The following is a 17,353-nucleotide window of genomic DNA, read 5'->3' as shown; positions in this document are numbered from 1 at the left end:
TCTTTTAATGGTGTTCACCTGACTTGTCCCATATGCTAGCACAGCCAATAAAATCCCACTGAATACCACTGTGTTTACTGATGAGTAAAAATGTCAGACTATGAAAATAAGATTTTGGAGCATGATTGATAGAAAAAAAGTTAACAGGAGTTAATACAGATTCAGGTGTACGGTTAAAAAGTAAATATAGCTTCCAGAATGGTGCTGATTAATAACAAATATTGACTGAATGTTTACTTATTGTGAACTGTTTCCTAGACAGTGCTTGAGATATACAGAAATTCAAACATAGATTCCATAGATTGATTTGCATTGCCCTGCCCACCTCAGAGATCTGTAGTTTAAGGATATAAAATTGCACAACCACATCAAAGTCTTTATCCCTGGGGCAGGAATAACTGGATGTCATTTTGTGTCATTCAACTATGCATTAACTGGTATTTGGGCACATTTCTCCTTTCTACGTTAATACAGCAGATCCCTCGAAAGGGACATTAGAGATTTTAGTGCATGGAAATTATTATGGCATATGATACAAAATGAAATCATCTCTCTATCACCTGATCTTCTATAACTCACCTAATTATCCTACTTGGCACTAAACTCTCTGATAATATATCAAGTGTCAATCTTAGAAACCTTTAATAGAATAAAGAATTGGTATCTCTCATTCTCCCACTTCCAAAAAACGCCCCATCCACATCTGGTGCCATTGTTAAGATTAGTTTTATAAAAACTATTTTCAATCACTTCTAACTTTTCTCAACTACAGAAGCATCACAGGAGCTAAATATATACATTTGCTAACTGTGATGGCTTCAGTTTCAAAAGCAATGAGCACCAAGAAACTCTGCTAATGTCAACAGGAGCTGAAGACCTTGATCGTTTGAAAAATACAGCCAATATATAGCTTCTAATGCCTGCAGTTTTCAAATATGAGCAAGTGTATTATCTGTGACTGTCATTTCCCCAAAGCCTCAGCCATTGTCTTGTTCTGAAGAGATTATTGGCACCATGTTCTAGGTCTGGTGCAGAGATTGCAACATGTGAGAGGTACAAAAGCATAAATGTTCTGGAGTATCTATAGATTGCCATCTGTAGACACAGATTAAAACCTCAAAGTGGTATTCTACAGTAGTTACAGACACACACCTGTGAGAAATTTCTTTATATGCTTTCTTCAAAGTAAGGACATCATTCTTTACAGGCCTACTTTGAAGGCAAAACTTTGCTGATTTCATGAGGACTGAGCCTGGTGCTCCATCAGCGACTTGTAAAAGATGGATTGCACATTTTTAAAAGGACACCCCAAAATAAGACAGAATTTTTGTTCTAATGAGTACATTGGCACTTACGTTTCTCTATGGGAAATAAGAATTTGATATAAAGCAAATTAAAGGTATGGAAGAAAGTGATCTATAACTGAGACTTCTGTTCTGTGAGGTTTCTGGTCTCATTTTCTTCCTGCCATTTAGCAAAAAGAAAATCAGACAGTTTTAACACATTCTGAGATCCCAAACGAAAATCAAAGTAGCATATGCTCCATTTAAGAATATCATTGTTTGAAAAATGATGCTGCAAGGGCATTCAATAAAGAAATCAATGGCTATATTGTGAAATTTAACCTGCCGATATAGGACTTGAAAAAATTGGTGCTTAGGATTTTGTGGACCTGTTAACTGAGAGGTTAGAATCTGTCTACGTCTTTGAATATGATTGCTTGAATTGGGCTTGCAGAAGGTGCTGTTTCACAACAGAAAGAAGGCTGAAAGCAAACTGATGTGGTATGAAGTATAATTTCCCTGTATCTTTAAACAAACAAACAAACAAACCACCACCCTTTTCCTCAACATACATATTTTTCTATAGAAATATGTGTATATCAGCCCCATCAGTTTAGGGAAAAGATCATAGCTCAGTAATAGAACTGCTAATGTCCCAGGTTTAGTCCCCATCATCTCCAGGCAAGGTTGGGAGAAAACCCTTACTGAAATCCTGGAGAGCCATTGTTAGTCAGTGTAGACAATACTGAGCTAGACGGACCAGTAGTCTGATTTAGAGTGAGACAGCGACCTTTGTTCCTATGTTTTCCCATTGGCCAGAATGGAGTCAATTAAGGATACTAGGTCTATAGAACCTATTAAGAGGTTAATTTGCCATGCCTTGATCACCATACATCTTGTCCTCCTGGTTTCTGATAAGCCTGTCCTATGGCAAATGAAAACTTGAGACAAAATCCTCTCCTGGGGAAACAGAAAAATAGTGAGGTCTTTCTAAGTCCCATTTTATTGCTTTTTGGAACAAAAGAGCTTTGCTCATTTGCCTTCTTATGTGCCTGACATTTTGAGCTCGGTAGTTTGCCAGCCATTGGAACCAATGGAAAACACAGAAGAGTGAATATTTTCTGTGAATTAGGGATGGGAGATAAACTCATTCCATTCACACTTCCGTTGCATTGCCTAAACCACTATTATGAACCAAAACCCAGTTATCCTTATAAATTTGCACTTCTGTAAATTTTGTGGTGAAGTTCTCCAAACAAACAACCAAGCTTATATATTCATGCACACAAAAATGTGTGTATTAGTGAAAACTGTACCAAAAAAATGGGATTATGCTAAGGAAAATTGCTTGCAAAAATATGCATATTAGAAGAAATATGCATTAAAACAAGAACAACATTTTGCATGGACTTTTGTGGGGGAAAGGTGATCATGAACTAATGCAGAAATGAGGCAGATTGAACATAAGGTTGTAGAAACGGTAAACAGAGAATAGGGTTGCCGTACATCAGCCATACATTTCCTGAACATATCCAGAATACAGTGTCTTGGCAGAAATTGGTAAAAAAAAAAAAGGGTCTGGGGAAATTAAAAAACTTTGCTCCAAAATGCTAAACAACAAACTTGCAACTACAGCGGCAAGAATGTTACTTGCCCAAAAATGGAAAGATGAAGAAGTTGCTGGAAACCAGTTGCTGGAAACCACAGGAGGGAAGAGCTCTGTTGCTTGAATCCTGCTTGAGAGTTCCCCACAGGCATTTGGTTGGCCACTGTGAGAACCTATACAGTGGTACCTCAGGTTAAGTACTTAATTCGTTCTGGAGGTCCGTTTTTAACCTGAAACTGTTCTTAACCTGAAGCACCACTTTAGCTAATGGGGCCTGCTGCTGCCGCCGCGCTGCCGGAGCACAATTTCTGTTCTTATCCTGAAGCAAAGTTCTTAACCTGAAGCACTATTTCTGGGTTAGTGGAGTCTGTAACCTGAAGCATATGTAACCTGAAGCGTATGTAACCCGAGGTACCACTGTACAACATAGGTGACTAGCCTGGTCTATCAGGCTCTTGTTTACATTATTATGCTCTTAGCGGCAGTGATACTACACCAATTAGACACTACCATTTGGGTCACGGGGCAATGAGAGCAGGGACAGGGGGGTTAAGGGGGCTTTGGTTGCCCCCTGCTACTCTGGCACCATCATTGGTCCCACAATACCAAAACTAGTGTCTCACTGGCAGAGCTCATTGCCACTTTTGCACTAAGGTTAGCTACAGTCATAGCTCATGTAATGTCCGCTTCATGTTGTGTTCTTTCAGGTTATGTCCCGCAGAGAGTCGGACGTACCGGAAATTGTTACTTCTGGGTTTCGCCACTCGCGCATGCACAGAAGCGCAAAATGACATCACCCACATGCACAAAAGCAGCGAATCGCAACCTGCGTGTGCACAGATGCATCGCTGCGGGTTGCGCTCTTTTCATGTTGTGAATGGGCCTCCGGAACAGATCCCGTTCACAACCAGGGGTACCACTGTATTCTTAAAATGAGTATGATGAGCAGCTGGAACCTCAGAGGAGCTGGCTGGCTCAGCAATTTGCTTTGCAGTGCACACCAGCCAGAAACTTTGCTCACATGTTCCAGCTTCCCTACCTGTCACTCAACTAGCCAGCCATCAAGGGAGTGAGGGAATAGTTTGGCCACTGTAAATTACAACAACCACAGAGGTAAAAAAAGAAGAAGTCAATGATAGTGGGAAACAAGAAAAGAGTACAATAGTCTGTCATCTCATCCCCCTCAAGCCTAGAAGCACCCCTGATAAAAAGAATCTGAAATTGACCAATTCAGTCATCCCTACTGTGGATTTCCTCCTTACAGTCTATCAGTAAGGCCTCTTTTCTTTGGCATAGCCAATTTAAGTTAGGTCTGCACAAACACAATAGATTGTGCCCAGCATAACACTAGTCAAAACTCATTAACTTCAACTGAATTTGTAACAAAAGCTACATGGAAAATAATGTTTTGGGAGTAGCAATAATTCTTAGCAGCTACTTAGGTTAGCCACCGTATAACCACTTCTTTATGCAAGTAATTGTGATAGACATTAAGGATATCTGATTTTAGATTTGTTGGTGGTCATTTACGGGGCATTCAAATTTTAAAAATCGAGCATTGTGAGAAACCATCAAAACAATATATAGTGTTTTTATATTGAAATACAAGTACCAAATTGAAAACAACAATGATTCTCAACTGCAGTTGCATTTCCAACAAAACATCTCAGGGTGTGATTTACAATTAGCAACATCTTGAAAATGAGCCTTCCTTTTACATTTAAAACTGCAACCACTCAATCCATCAAGTCTTAAAATCTTGCTCTTGATTAATTGCATTCTCTTATGCCATTTCTCTCAAGAAGGCTTCATAAAATCAAGGCCACATTATTCAAAGCATTCTTCAAATGAGATGCATCCCCAGCTAGCCAATTCAATCACTACAGAGCTCGCAAACAGTAGGTGGTTTGTGTTTTTGCAAATTTGGGATTCATTACAGAGGCATTAGGATATAATTTACTATGACTTGGGCATGCTTTTCTACCTTCGTATCAGGATTCAGCTGCCTTACTCTGTGGACTAGCTGAGGGGATCTGGGGGTGTTGTGAACTAAGCACATCACACTAGGGAGAAAGAAGCTGTTTCACAGCAAATCACTCAAATTGATTAATAAGCTGCATTGATTGGCTCCTGAGCAGAGATGTCCAGTTGCTCTCCAGTGAGAAGATTAGGGTTTCTCAAAACAAAGTACAGTGTGGAGAGAAGCCTCCACAGGCCTCAGTCAGTGTTGCTGGTAGAAACTGATTTTCCTACAAAGAGAAACAGCATTTCAAATACTGAGGTACCATCTGCATGTCATCAATGCAAAAACTGGAAACAGGAGCTATGAGCTGAACCATATCTGAACATTATATTGAACAGGTGACTTGTATTATTCTTTAAGATATATAAATAGATGCTGGCATTAGGAATGCAACAATTTGAAAGGAAAATCCAATTTTAATAATAAAATGTTGACCTAGGTAAGCATGGTAAGCATCAGAACTGAAGCCTTTTTATGAAAATTGACAGAATTCTGCAGCACATAAGAGCATCTGTGCTTAAAAATATTACAGAATATAAATGGGTTTTTAGAATGCTACTCTCTTTGTAGAAAACAGAACAGCTTTAGAATACAGCTAGGTAGGACTTTTTCCTCCTGGAAATGTTCATAATGTTGCTTCAACTGCCCTAAGTGAATTACTGAGATATGCTGTGGGCACAAATATCACTTTCAAATGAAAAGCTCAAATGCTTGATATTTGGAGACAGAAAGGACACATTTAGTGCCTATTAAACCAAGATAAATGACTGGTTCAAAGAACATTCATTGTCATTCTCCATTTTCCTTGCAGGTCTTATCCGAATTCAAGGAGGACTGGAAATTCAAGGTGAAGCTTAAAAGTTCTCCTTTCTGTGTGAAGAAATGGTTTGAGGTTTGATGTCTAATGGTACTGAATATTTTAGAGAATTATTTTGGATGCAGGACTGTTCTCAGCACTCTTGATCTCTTGTATGTGATCAATCCAAATATATTCCTTGAAGTTCTCTATGTTTCCTCATATCAGCTCGGCCTACAAGACTTTTGGTCTTCAAGTTGAACACAGCCTAGTTACCATCCATAATATTCACGGGACTCAATAAACCTTCTAGTTTTTACTTCCTATCTGGGACTGCAAAAAATAGGAGGGTTGCCAAATATCAAGCAGGCCATGATAGATTAAGCTTCAGGGTTATGCAATTCTGTCTTTTTCAGTTTTCAGACTATGCCACCACAGGGCCAGAGACACTGTGTAAACATCATAGGCCCCAATTCTAGGGGGCAGAGACCATTTGCCCTCCCAATACTTTTCGTCTGGGGGCACAACCCCCTCAATATTTTTTATCCCCCCACCTGCCTGCCTGCCTCCCTCGCTTCCTACAAACTTGCAGAAAGGTGAGCCAGTGGATGTGGTGCTCTCCCGTGGCAGGGAAAAGCAACCTCCTCAGGGGACTTCACACCTGAAACTACTGCAATGGTGGCCCAAGGGCTGAAGAGTGTGCTTGTCCAGCTGACCAAGGGGAGGAGGGAAGAAGGCAGAATGAGTGCCCCAACCATGCTGTTGATGCTCGCCGTGCCTGTCTGGCTGCACGACAGGCTAACCACCCCACCCCACCCCCCGACTGGAAAGGAGAATGGCACTGGCTCCCCTCAATGTTTTGCTCAAGTTGGTGCCACTGGTAAACATACTTTTCCAGACTCTGCTTATTGTTAAGTGTGTGCTGGTGGGACATCCCAGGAGCAAAAAACTGAAGTTCAAGCAAGAGGAACATAAGATATGAAACTGTCAGGCCCATGGTCCAATGAGGTCAGTATTGTCTACATTGTTTGACAGTGAATCCAGGTTTCAGATAAGAGTCTTTTGCATCCCTGCCTAGATATGCCAGGGGTTGAACTTGGCACCTTCTGCATGTTCTACCATTGTTAAGCCTTTCCCAGCTTTTCTGATGTATTATCAGAGTTCAAGAACACATTCCAGAAATAGTCAAGGAGGATGCCAAGCAGGTGAGGGGTGTTGCATGGGCAAAGGATACATAGCTGAGGAATGGGGTGTGGTATGGGTAATAATAATGATGCTATATTTGTTGCCTGCCCTTAACTAGGTGGTTCCAGAGTGGGTCATTCTTAGCATACAATGAGAGCAAAAAAAAAATTTTTCTTTCCAGTAGCACCTTAAAGACCAACTAAGTTAGTTCTTGGTATGAGCTTTCGTGTGCATGCACACTTCGTCAGATACAGTCCATCCTTCTGATGGACGCAATACCACACTGGACTTGTACATTGACTGCTTCCGCCACAGAATCCAAACAGATGTGACCAGAAAACACCATCGCTTACAACAAAATCTAAACCATGCTGAAAGGAGAGCCATAGATAATCTCAGAAACAACCCAGACATTATAATTAAAGAAGCAGACAAAGGTGGAGCTGTCGTTATCATGGACAAAACTGACTACATTCAGGAGGCTCACAGACAACTTTCCAATACCGCCTTTTACATAAAATTGGACTCAGACCCCACACAAGAATACAAAAAAGAACTGAACAAGATTGTTAAGGAGCTACCCCCACACATCCAAGAACAGATCCTCACCAACACACCAACAGAACCTCGACCAGGAACTTTCTATCTTCTACCTAAAATACACAAACCAGGAAATCCAGGACGCCCCATCATTTCAGGTATTGGCACTATTACAGTGGGTGTCTCCGGTTATATGGACTCTGTTCTGAAACCATATGCCATCAGTGCTCCCAGCTATGTACGTGACACCACAGATTTTCTGAGGAAAATACAATCTTTAAATAATCTTCCCAACAACACTATACTAGCTACTATGGATGTGGAATCTCTGTATACCAACATCCCACACAACGATGGTTTACAAGCTATAAGGAACACCATTTCAGACAAAACCACAGCGGACTTTGCCACCAAACTCTGCCAATTTGTCCTTACCCACAACAACTTCAAATTCGGTGATGACCTGTTCCTTCAGATCAGCGGCACAGCAATGGGCACCCGCATGGCCCCACAGTATGCCAACATCTTCATGGCAGATTTAGAACAACGTTTCCTAAACTCCTACCCACTCAAACCTCTCTTGTACCTGTGATACATTGACGATATTTTTATCATCTGGACACATGGTCAACAGACCCTGGACACCTTCCACCAGAAATTCAATGATTTTCACCCCACAATCAACCTAACAATGAATCAATCTATGCAAGAAATACATTTTTTGGACACTACTATAAAAATACAGGATGGACGCATAGACACCACCTTATACCGTAAACCAACTGACCGACAAACATATCTACATGCCTCTAGCTACCATCCCAAACATACCAAACAGTCCATTGTATATAGCCAGGCACTACGTTACAGCCGTATCTGTTCCAATTCTACAGACAGAGACTCTCACCTAAGAGATCTACAGCAAACCTTTTTAGAACTAAAATACCCAGCAGATGAAGTTAGACAACAGATCAACAGAGCCAGACAGATACCCAGAGAGAACTTGCTGCAAGACAGACCCAAAAAAGAAAATAACAGAACACCTCTAGTCATCACATACAGCTCCCAAGTCAAAACAGTACAACGCATCATCAGAGATCTACAACCTCTCCTGGACAATGACAGTTCTCTTTCTCAAGCTCTGGGAGGAAGACCTTTCATTGCCTACAGACAGCCACCCAATCTTAAACAACTCCTAACCCACAATAATACTACAACCAGACGTAACACGGACACTGGCACCAGAGCCTGCAATAAACCCAGATGCCAACTTTGCTGCCACATACACCCGGACAACACCATTACTGGCCCCAACAACATCACACATACCATCTCGGGACTATTTAATTGCTCATCGTCTAACATTGTATATGCCATCAAATGCCAACAGTGTCCCTCAGCTCTCTATATTGGACAAACAGGCCAAACCTTACGCCAAAGAATAAACGGACATAAATCGGACATCAAGAATCACAAGACAGAGAAACCAGTAGGAGAACACTTCAATCTCCCAGGACATTCTATACAAGATCTCAAAGTAGCTGTATTACTACAAAGGAATTTCAGAAATAGACTGGAAAGAGAAGCTGCTGAATTGCAACTCATTACCAAACTTAAAACCATGGAGAGACCTGGTCTGAACAAAGACATTGGATTCTTATCTCATTATACATGACAAAGCCATTTTTCACCTTCTCACCCCTTGCTTTTTCCTGTAAGACCTATTGCAGTCGTTAAGAGCCGTCAACAGGCTCATCTCAGCTATCTGCCAACCACCCATTCCCACCACCCTTCTGAGTAATACCCCTCCCCACCTTCTCACTATATAGAAGGATCTGGCAACTTCTGTTTCAGTGTATCTGACGAAGTGTGCATGCACACGAAAGCTCATACCAAGAACTAACTTAGTTGGTCTTTAAGGTGCTACTGGAAAGAAAAATTTTTTTTTTGTTTTGTCTGAAACAAGCAGTTCCTCTTCTTGAGAAGCTTGTCTTCTTATTCAAGGACCTCCCTAGATTTCCCAGAAGCAGGAACAGCAGAGGGTCAAGATGCTGTTTTTCTGATATTTATTTGCCTCAGTATCACAGCTTTGAACATTTGAGAGGAAGGAAAATGTTGTGTTCCATATAGGCCATTCCTAATGGCTGCCATTCAGTCTTGCCTTTAGGATAAGGGTTTGCTTCCACATCTCCTAACATGATTATCGTTTTGTACTGCTTTACAATGACATCTAGAACAGCCTCTAGCGTTGCTTTCTAGTACTCAGTTAACTTTTATTCACCAACATTTAATCTTTTGGAAAGAAAGAAGGAAAAAAATATTGCCTCTTTTCTCAAAAGATGTATGCACATCTAAATTACAAAGTAAAACTTTTACTCTTCACTTTTTCCTGGTCTCATTTTGTTTGAAAAACTTATCCAGAGGGATAATACACAGGGCTCCTTCTGCATTTTAGCCATTGTCTGATGATTCTGTGAGTTCCAACTGAAAAGCAATGGCACAAAATGCAATCCACATATGACTGCATTTTTTGCATCAGCCTCGCTGCAAATAGGAGATTCTGTGTGCAATTGAATATGTACAGCACACAGAGGAAGCAAAGGCAGATTTAAGGGGAGGGGGATGCTTGGTTCAGTCATCGTGGGGAAAAAGTTACAAGCAGTGGCGTAGCGTGGGGGGTGCAGGGGGGGCTGGCCGCACCGGGCGCAACATCTGGGCGTTAGGGTTAGGGGGTGCAAATCCACAAGTTAGGGGGTGCAAATCCACGGGTTAGGGGGCGCAAATTACTTGCCTTGCCCCGGATGCTGACAACCCACGCTACACCACTGGTTACAAGTAAGGTGCCACAAGTTTCTGTCCTGAGCCTGTTTTTATGTTTATAAATGACTTGGATGAAGGACTTGAGTGTTTGCTATCAAATTTTCAGATGACACCAAACTGGGAGGCGTAGCTAATGCGGCAGAAGACACAATTGGGATTCAATTTGACCTTAACAGAATGGAGAATTGGGCCCAAACTAACAAAATGAATTTCAATAGGGACAAATGTAAGGTTCTACACTTAGGCAGGATGAACCAGCTGCACAAATATAACATGGGGGGACATCTGGCTTACTAGCAGTACATGTGAAAAGGAGCTAGGGATCTACTGATTTCAGTGGGACTACTCAAAATATGACTTTGTTGGATGTAGCCTAGTTTTCTTGTCATTGGTATTTTCTTTAAAACCATTGATTCATTTCAATTAAACTCCTATCAAGGTGGTTGGCAATCAAGTGGGTACCCATAAACAGATTGGTTTCCATTTGTTAGAAACTATTTGTAGATCACTGTCTAGCCTGAGAGCAAAAGACAAATGAATAATGAATTTGAAAAATATGCATGCAAGCAGGGACAAGCTAGTGTATCTGGTATGCTGAGAGTTTTGTTCTCTGTATTCAGAAAACCGGATAGAATTTTGCAGTTGAAATGGAAGAGGTGTGGTTCATGAAATACAAGCCAGGAAGATTTCTATATGAAATACAAGTGGATTAAAAAAAAAAAATCTGCAATACCTTCAAGAGCAGTAATGACAACTGATACCCTAGAAAAGAAGGAAGTTACAGGAACCAGAGTCAACAATAGAATTACATTTTTTTTAAGGGGAAAAAAGAACCAATTACATAAAAACCTTCCACATAGTGAGCACGTAATTAGAACTGATGTCAGGCTTCCACGAAAGATTGTCAGAGAGATTTAACGATCTTCCTGAATGTAAGAATAATGATTAAAAGAAAGAAAGAACAAGGAACACGAATTAACATGTTCCATTGGATATTTTTTTAGAAAAGACAAAAGAATCAAGCCTCTACCTCAGTTATGCCATAAGTTGGTGATCACTGGTTAAAAATAGAAATAAAAATGCTTATAACATCCTGATTTGCATTCCCTTCTGTCTGCTGAAAGAATGTGAAAAAATAATAATAGAGCAACTGTTTTTATATAAAGTATGCAGCAAGGGCATGATATAACTCCCGGTGGAAAGACAACTATTGATTTCAGCAGGTTTGGAATGAGGCAAGTGTTAATCATCTTATATAACTGTGTCCACCCAGAGGAGAGACTTACTATTCTTCTTACAACATTTGAAATATTTCAGAAGACACTCCTCTATGTAATTCAAGTTGTCAGTATAAAAGTATCTAGCAACTTTGTAAAAAGGCTGAACTTAGAGACAATGATGTGGCTTGTAACTACACACACACACCAACAGGTGTTTATGTGGTGATGTGATGTGACAGTGGAAAGTTTAATTAGAGACAGGATTATTCCATTCAAACATGTGAAAAGAAATTATCCTGGTTATGAAATGAAATGATTGACATTTTCTGAAGTGAATTTTTATTTTCACCCGTAGCAATGTAACCTTGATCCCACGTTAAGTGTTTCCTTCATTTCCTGCCATTGACATGGAAAGTTCTTTGGAAACAACTATGAATGCTTTGCAGAATAGAAACTTTCAGAAAATAAAATAATTTCTCCATCTCCTAATGGCTTGACAAGGTTGGATCAGCTAAAGGAGTTATAGAGAAGGTTTAATTATGTAGGTGTGATAACAGTCCAGTTAAAACTGACTAGCAAAATTAACTGATCAGCCAGCTTTGCTCAGATTGTCTTACATTTTTTTTTTTAAATGAGACTAATCCATGTAGAAGATTCACATATGGTTACCTCTACCACAATGTAGTCTTATGAAGCTTAGCCATGCAGTTTTGATGACTGATCATCACAGACTTACGATGTGTAATCACAGATTCATCACATACACGCTTCACTCCCAAATACAGTCCATACTACATAAAATTATATATACCCTGTTACCTTTCTGAATTTTCTTTGGCCCTGTTTATACATTATCCCAACCATCAGGTTGCTGACCTGCACAGCTAAGCACTTGTGTTAAAAAATGCCCATATAACCAGAGGCACCAGGTTGCCCCCAAGCTCGGGGGGTGCCTGGTGTGAATCACATGCATGTGATGTTGCATGCAGTGGAGGAGTCTGAGCGCTCTGGAGGAGCTGGCCACTGGACATGCGATGCACGACATGTGCAGGGCTGCCTCAAGAATGAGCCTCCTGGTTACAATGCGCCTCAGTTTCATACAAGCCACTTCACACAAGCAACCAGTTAATGTTTGCTATTTGAACAGGCCAGATACCACCCCACTGGGATAACAGGTAGATGTGGCCTTTAACATGTAGGATAACAGAAATTCACATTCCATGACCATAGGTTCCTTCTACTACTGCACTGAAAAATTCTTCTGTATCTTTCTAGGCTATTCTTCATCAGTTAAGAAAAGAAAAGAAACTTTAAAAGGAAGGGGAGAAATTGTGGTGAAACGTCCAAAGGAGTGGATTTTTTATTACTCAAGATGACTGAGCAGTTTTGTGAGTGTACTTTCATTCTACAAATCATCTCTCCAGTGGTCTGCTTTCCGCAGCCGTCCCAGGTATCTGCATTTCCTAAAAATCCCATTACATCCTCAGCTGGGCTTTCCTGTAATCAGAGTTCTCCCATCCAACTGACCGCTGTTCATTGCTTGCTTTTGTTTTGTTTTAAGAAAAGTCTTTTTAGGGTTTTTTAAAGGGAAGTAAGAACTTCACTTAAAAACAAAACCAGTAAGTACAAGGATATCAGGTGCTAAGTAGTCAGCCCCAATAACCTCCCACATTTCAATTAAAGCCTGTGGGGAAGCATCATGAGGTAATTTCTCTCATGGGGCTTTTTCCAATCAGGAAATGAGGGCAGCCAGGGAGGCTGCAGACTGCTGGATAAATGTTTAATGGAAAGAAAAACCTACACACTGCCCTTGGCTATCTCGGGATGATAAAGTTAAACTCAGTGCTAAAATCATTATAAATGTGCCCTGTGAATGGAACATAGACAAAGAGAAGTCTCTTTCATGGGAGAATAAAGCTTTTTTATAAATTGGAAGACAGGTTTCAGCCCAACCCCTTCAATGAAGTCCTGTAAAAAAATGTTCATGTGCTTTAAAGTATTTTAAACTTCTGGTTCTCTTTTCAACAGGCCTTGTTTGCTTTCCTTCTAGTATGATGGGCTATTTACCCTTTTAAATCACCCCAAATATATGCTGCATTGCATATTTAGAAGCAATCATTGTTTTAAAGACAAATGTCTGGCTATGGAGAACAAGCCTGTGCTAGTTACCAGATATTAACTAACTGGAACTGCCTGGAAAATAGACCCTTTAGAAGCTATGATTTTATGTACCCTGCAGGAAATTGCTTTACAGAAGCTCGTATTTTTAGAAATCCCTCCAGATTATTTTCTTTAATGGCAGCCACTACATTCACATTTATTAGCACATTCTAAATCAAATCTAGAGCCGAAGTTTATTTGTGAGACTTTTTCCTGCTGTTTGCAATTACCTCTCTGAGCTAAAGTCAATGTTATATCAGCAAGCATCTGTAGATTTTAAAATAAATGCCATCAATTGTTTCTTGCACTTCTGTCGTTTTCTTTTTTTTGTAATCCATCCAACCAATCAAGCACCCAAAAGTGGAGAGCTGTTTAAATATGCACTGAAGATGCCATTGCATACTCTGCCATAAATGCTTAAAGAGAAAATGATGCTAACCAGCGAAACACAGGAATAGCTGTACAGAATGTGAATACCAATAATGACTAGACAACTGAAATGTGATGAATTAGAATTATGAGATAATTCTTCCTATATTGCTCTCTTCTCTGTAAGCTAGTACAACATGACCCTAATTGTTTGGACTAGAAGAAATAGTCAAGTTTAACATCCATGTTCTACCTTCATTATCAAAGGCAGTAAGCCTATGGATTACCAGTTACAGTGGTACCTCGGGTTACGTTACCTTCGGGTAATGTAATTCAAGTTACAAACACAGCAAATCCGGAAGTGTATACTTCCAGGTTTCAACACGTGCACACGCAGAAAGGCGCTCTATTGCGCTGCGCATGTGCGCAGAAGTGGCACCTCCAGCTATGGACTTTTCAGGATAAGTACGGACCCCTGGGATGAATTAAGTTTGTATCTGGAGGGTCCAGTGTACTGGGAATCACAAGTGGGGGGGTGCCGTTATACTCAGGTCTCGTTTGCAGGTTTCTCATGGGCCACTGTGAGAACAGAATGCTAGATGATGGTGATGATTATAGATTTATATAAAGCCTTTAACCACAAGATCTCAGAGTACTTCACAAGATAGAAATAAAAGGTAAAAGCACAAATAAATAGTTAAAACAAAAACAACAAAACAATAACCCCCTTCCCACAAACACATTTATTAGGCTGTTAAAAACTTCCCTAAACAGGGCTGCCTTCAGATGTCTTCTAAAAGTCATATAGTTGTTTATTTCCTTGACATCTGATGGGAGGCTGTTCCACAGGGCAGGCACCACTATCAAGAAGGCCCTTTGCCTGGTATAACCAGAACCAAGATTCTCTGGATGGTTTACAGAAACTTCCCCCACCCTTCAATAAAAATAAAAGAAGTTTTTTTTCAAAACTGTAAGCATCAGAGAACAAAATCAAGCAAGACTCACAAGCAGACCTCAACACTTTTGAAAGCCATTAAGAACCTCTAAAATGCCCTGTAATCTCTCCCCCCCCAACCCATAAAATAAAAAATAAACTTTTTCTGACACTGAAAATAGTACAAAGTGGGTTCCATATGAGCCTCTCTTGAAAGATCATCCTACAGCTTGGCTGCTACTGTGACTGCTGTAATTCACTTGGTATAAATCAGGCTCAAAAGCTCAAAAACTCTGACAATGGGTAGATCACTGCCATTATTTTATACTGTGAGTAGATCGCAGTCTCTTGGGAGTTTGACGTCGCTGGACTATCAATAATCTGGCCAATAGCCATTTAGAGCTTTACATCAGGAGTGGCTAATCTTTGATCCTCCAGAAGTTCCTAGTCCTCAGTTCCCATCAGCCCCAGTCAGCATGGTCAAGGGGCAGAGAATATGGAAGTTGTAATTCAGTGACCTCTGGAGGACCACAGGTTAACCACCCCTGCTTCACCGCCTAAAATCAACTATCAGCTATGGACTAATTTTGAGGCATTGCTTTTCAGATGGTGATACAACAAATAATTACTGCCTGAAAGTAGAATGTTAATTAATTAATCCAAGTGTTGCAAAACAGCTGAAAAGGTGCATGAATTTAGTAGAACCAGGATAAAGCAGTACCATATGAGCGGAGGAGAGAAAATGTCCAATTAGTCTGTTGTTGCCTGGTTCCTGTTGGGTCCAATCTCTTTGATCATTTCTTCTCTTCTTTGTTCTGGAATAAGGCCTTAGGCAAGGCTTGCTTTGATAAGTTAGCTGAACAGAGAACATCTCTTTTTGTTGTTGATTTCAAAAGGCATCAGAGACTCTGGTCTAAGATGGGCATCAACAAGAGTGTACACTTTGCAGAACAGATTATCTCCAGCCATGACTTCTCCCTGTTTTAAAGTGTATAAGACCTCTTATTATTAACCTCTCTGGTCACAATTTTTGTACAATTCATCTTCCCAGGGTTTCATCTTGACAATCCCTTTGCTTACCTGGAAGTATTGATGAGCATTGACCTTCATAATCAAGTCTCCTGTTTGCATCTCTTTCAGGCCTGGGGAAAGCAGGAAAGCAAGCAAAGTCCATCCCATCACATTTTGCAAAATAATGGGTTTGCATACATTATCTATTTATGGGGACAGCTTCTCCATAATGTAAGAAAAGCTTCATTAGCTTACATCGAAGTCACCAAGATATGCAGTTGACTTGACAGAGAGAGCAGCAGGACATTTATGGGGCATTGTAAAAATAAAATGCTTATCTTTTATTTTAGATGCATCAAATCAGACATGACTAGCAAGTATTGTCTGAATGTGATCCCTGTTTTTTTTGTTTTTTAAAATGGAGATAGAGTGGCTACATTAAAGATGCACACTCATTCACTGTCACAGTCACACTGTAAGCACTAACAAACAGAAATGAATTCTTCAAGTGGAGAGTCATTTGTTTTGTCTTTTATGCTAGTCAGTTATATATTAAAATAAAGCATAGGGATTGATGACTCATACACACAATGATTTATGTCACAGTTCTTTATCTTCTGGTGGCTTTGTGTATGTGTGTTGTTTGCTTTTTGGCAGTGCTGTGAGTACTTTGAAGCTATCACTGCAGAATGAAATGGCTGATTTCTGGTTCCATCTGAGCTGTAGTCAGTGTGCACTGGTGTGCAAGAATGGGCTGCAACCAAGAGAATGAGACCTTTATCTTTAAATATGCCAGTGATGTGGCAGACAAAGTAATCACTGCTACCCCACCAATCCTTCTTTGGTGCTTTTGTCTGCCTTGGTCCTCTGCTTTCAACAGCTTTTCTCCACCCTATCAGAGGTGGAGAAGTTGGTGTAAAAACAACAGAGTTAGGAATGGGCAGGAACATCTGCTATTACCTTGTCTCCGATTTGATTGGTGAGGTTAAAGCTACCTGCTTTTTCTCCAGATTATCACCTGGAAACCCTCCCTAAATGAAAGTAAAGATAGGACAGCAGTACAGAAAACACTGAAATATAGGGCAGAAACTTATGGATTTTTCATAAAAAGTGATTCAGCAAAATGGTGGAAATTTCAAAGAAACTGCTAGGGTGGAAATAGCACTCTCTGATTTAGTTGATGGTAGGGACGGCCATTGCACTCATTTCACACGCTAGCAAGGTTATGCTTAAAATTCTACAAGGCAGGCTTAAGCAGTATGTGGACCGAGAACTCCCAGAAGTGCAAGCTGGATTTAGAAGAGACAGAGGAACCAGAGACCAAATTGCAAACATGCGCTGGATTATGGAGAAAGCTAGAGAGTTCCAGAAAGACATCTACTTCTGCTTCATTGACTATGCAAAAG

At 40.3% G+C, this 17,353-nt stretch overlaps 1 long non-coding RNA gene across 1 annotated transcript in view; it reads left to right on the top strand.

Moving 5' to 3' along the window:
• LOC310742578 overlaps nt 1-17,353 on the top strand; it is a 138,634-nt gene that overhangs the window by 55,781 nt on the left and 65,500 nt on the right. The window contains exons 2-3 of the long non-coding RNA XR_014538575.1: nt 5,724-5,759; nt 12,749-12,923. This is a non-coding gene — a long non-coding RNA (uncharacterized lncRNA). The remainder of the gene's footprint in view (nt 1-5,723; nt 5,760-12,748; nt 12,924-17,353) is intronic.

This window comes from Podarcis filfolensis, assembly GCF_964270895.1.
Source record: "Podarcis filfolensis genome assembly, chromosome: 9".
Classification (NCBI taxonomy): Eukaryota; Metazoa; Chordata; class Lepidosauria; order Squamata; family Lacertidae; genus Podarcis; species Podarcis filfolensis.
The sequence above is the reverse complement of the archived record's forward strand: the minus strand, read 5'-3'. Positions and strand labels throughout refer to the sequence as shown.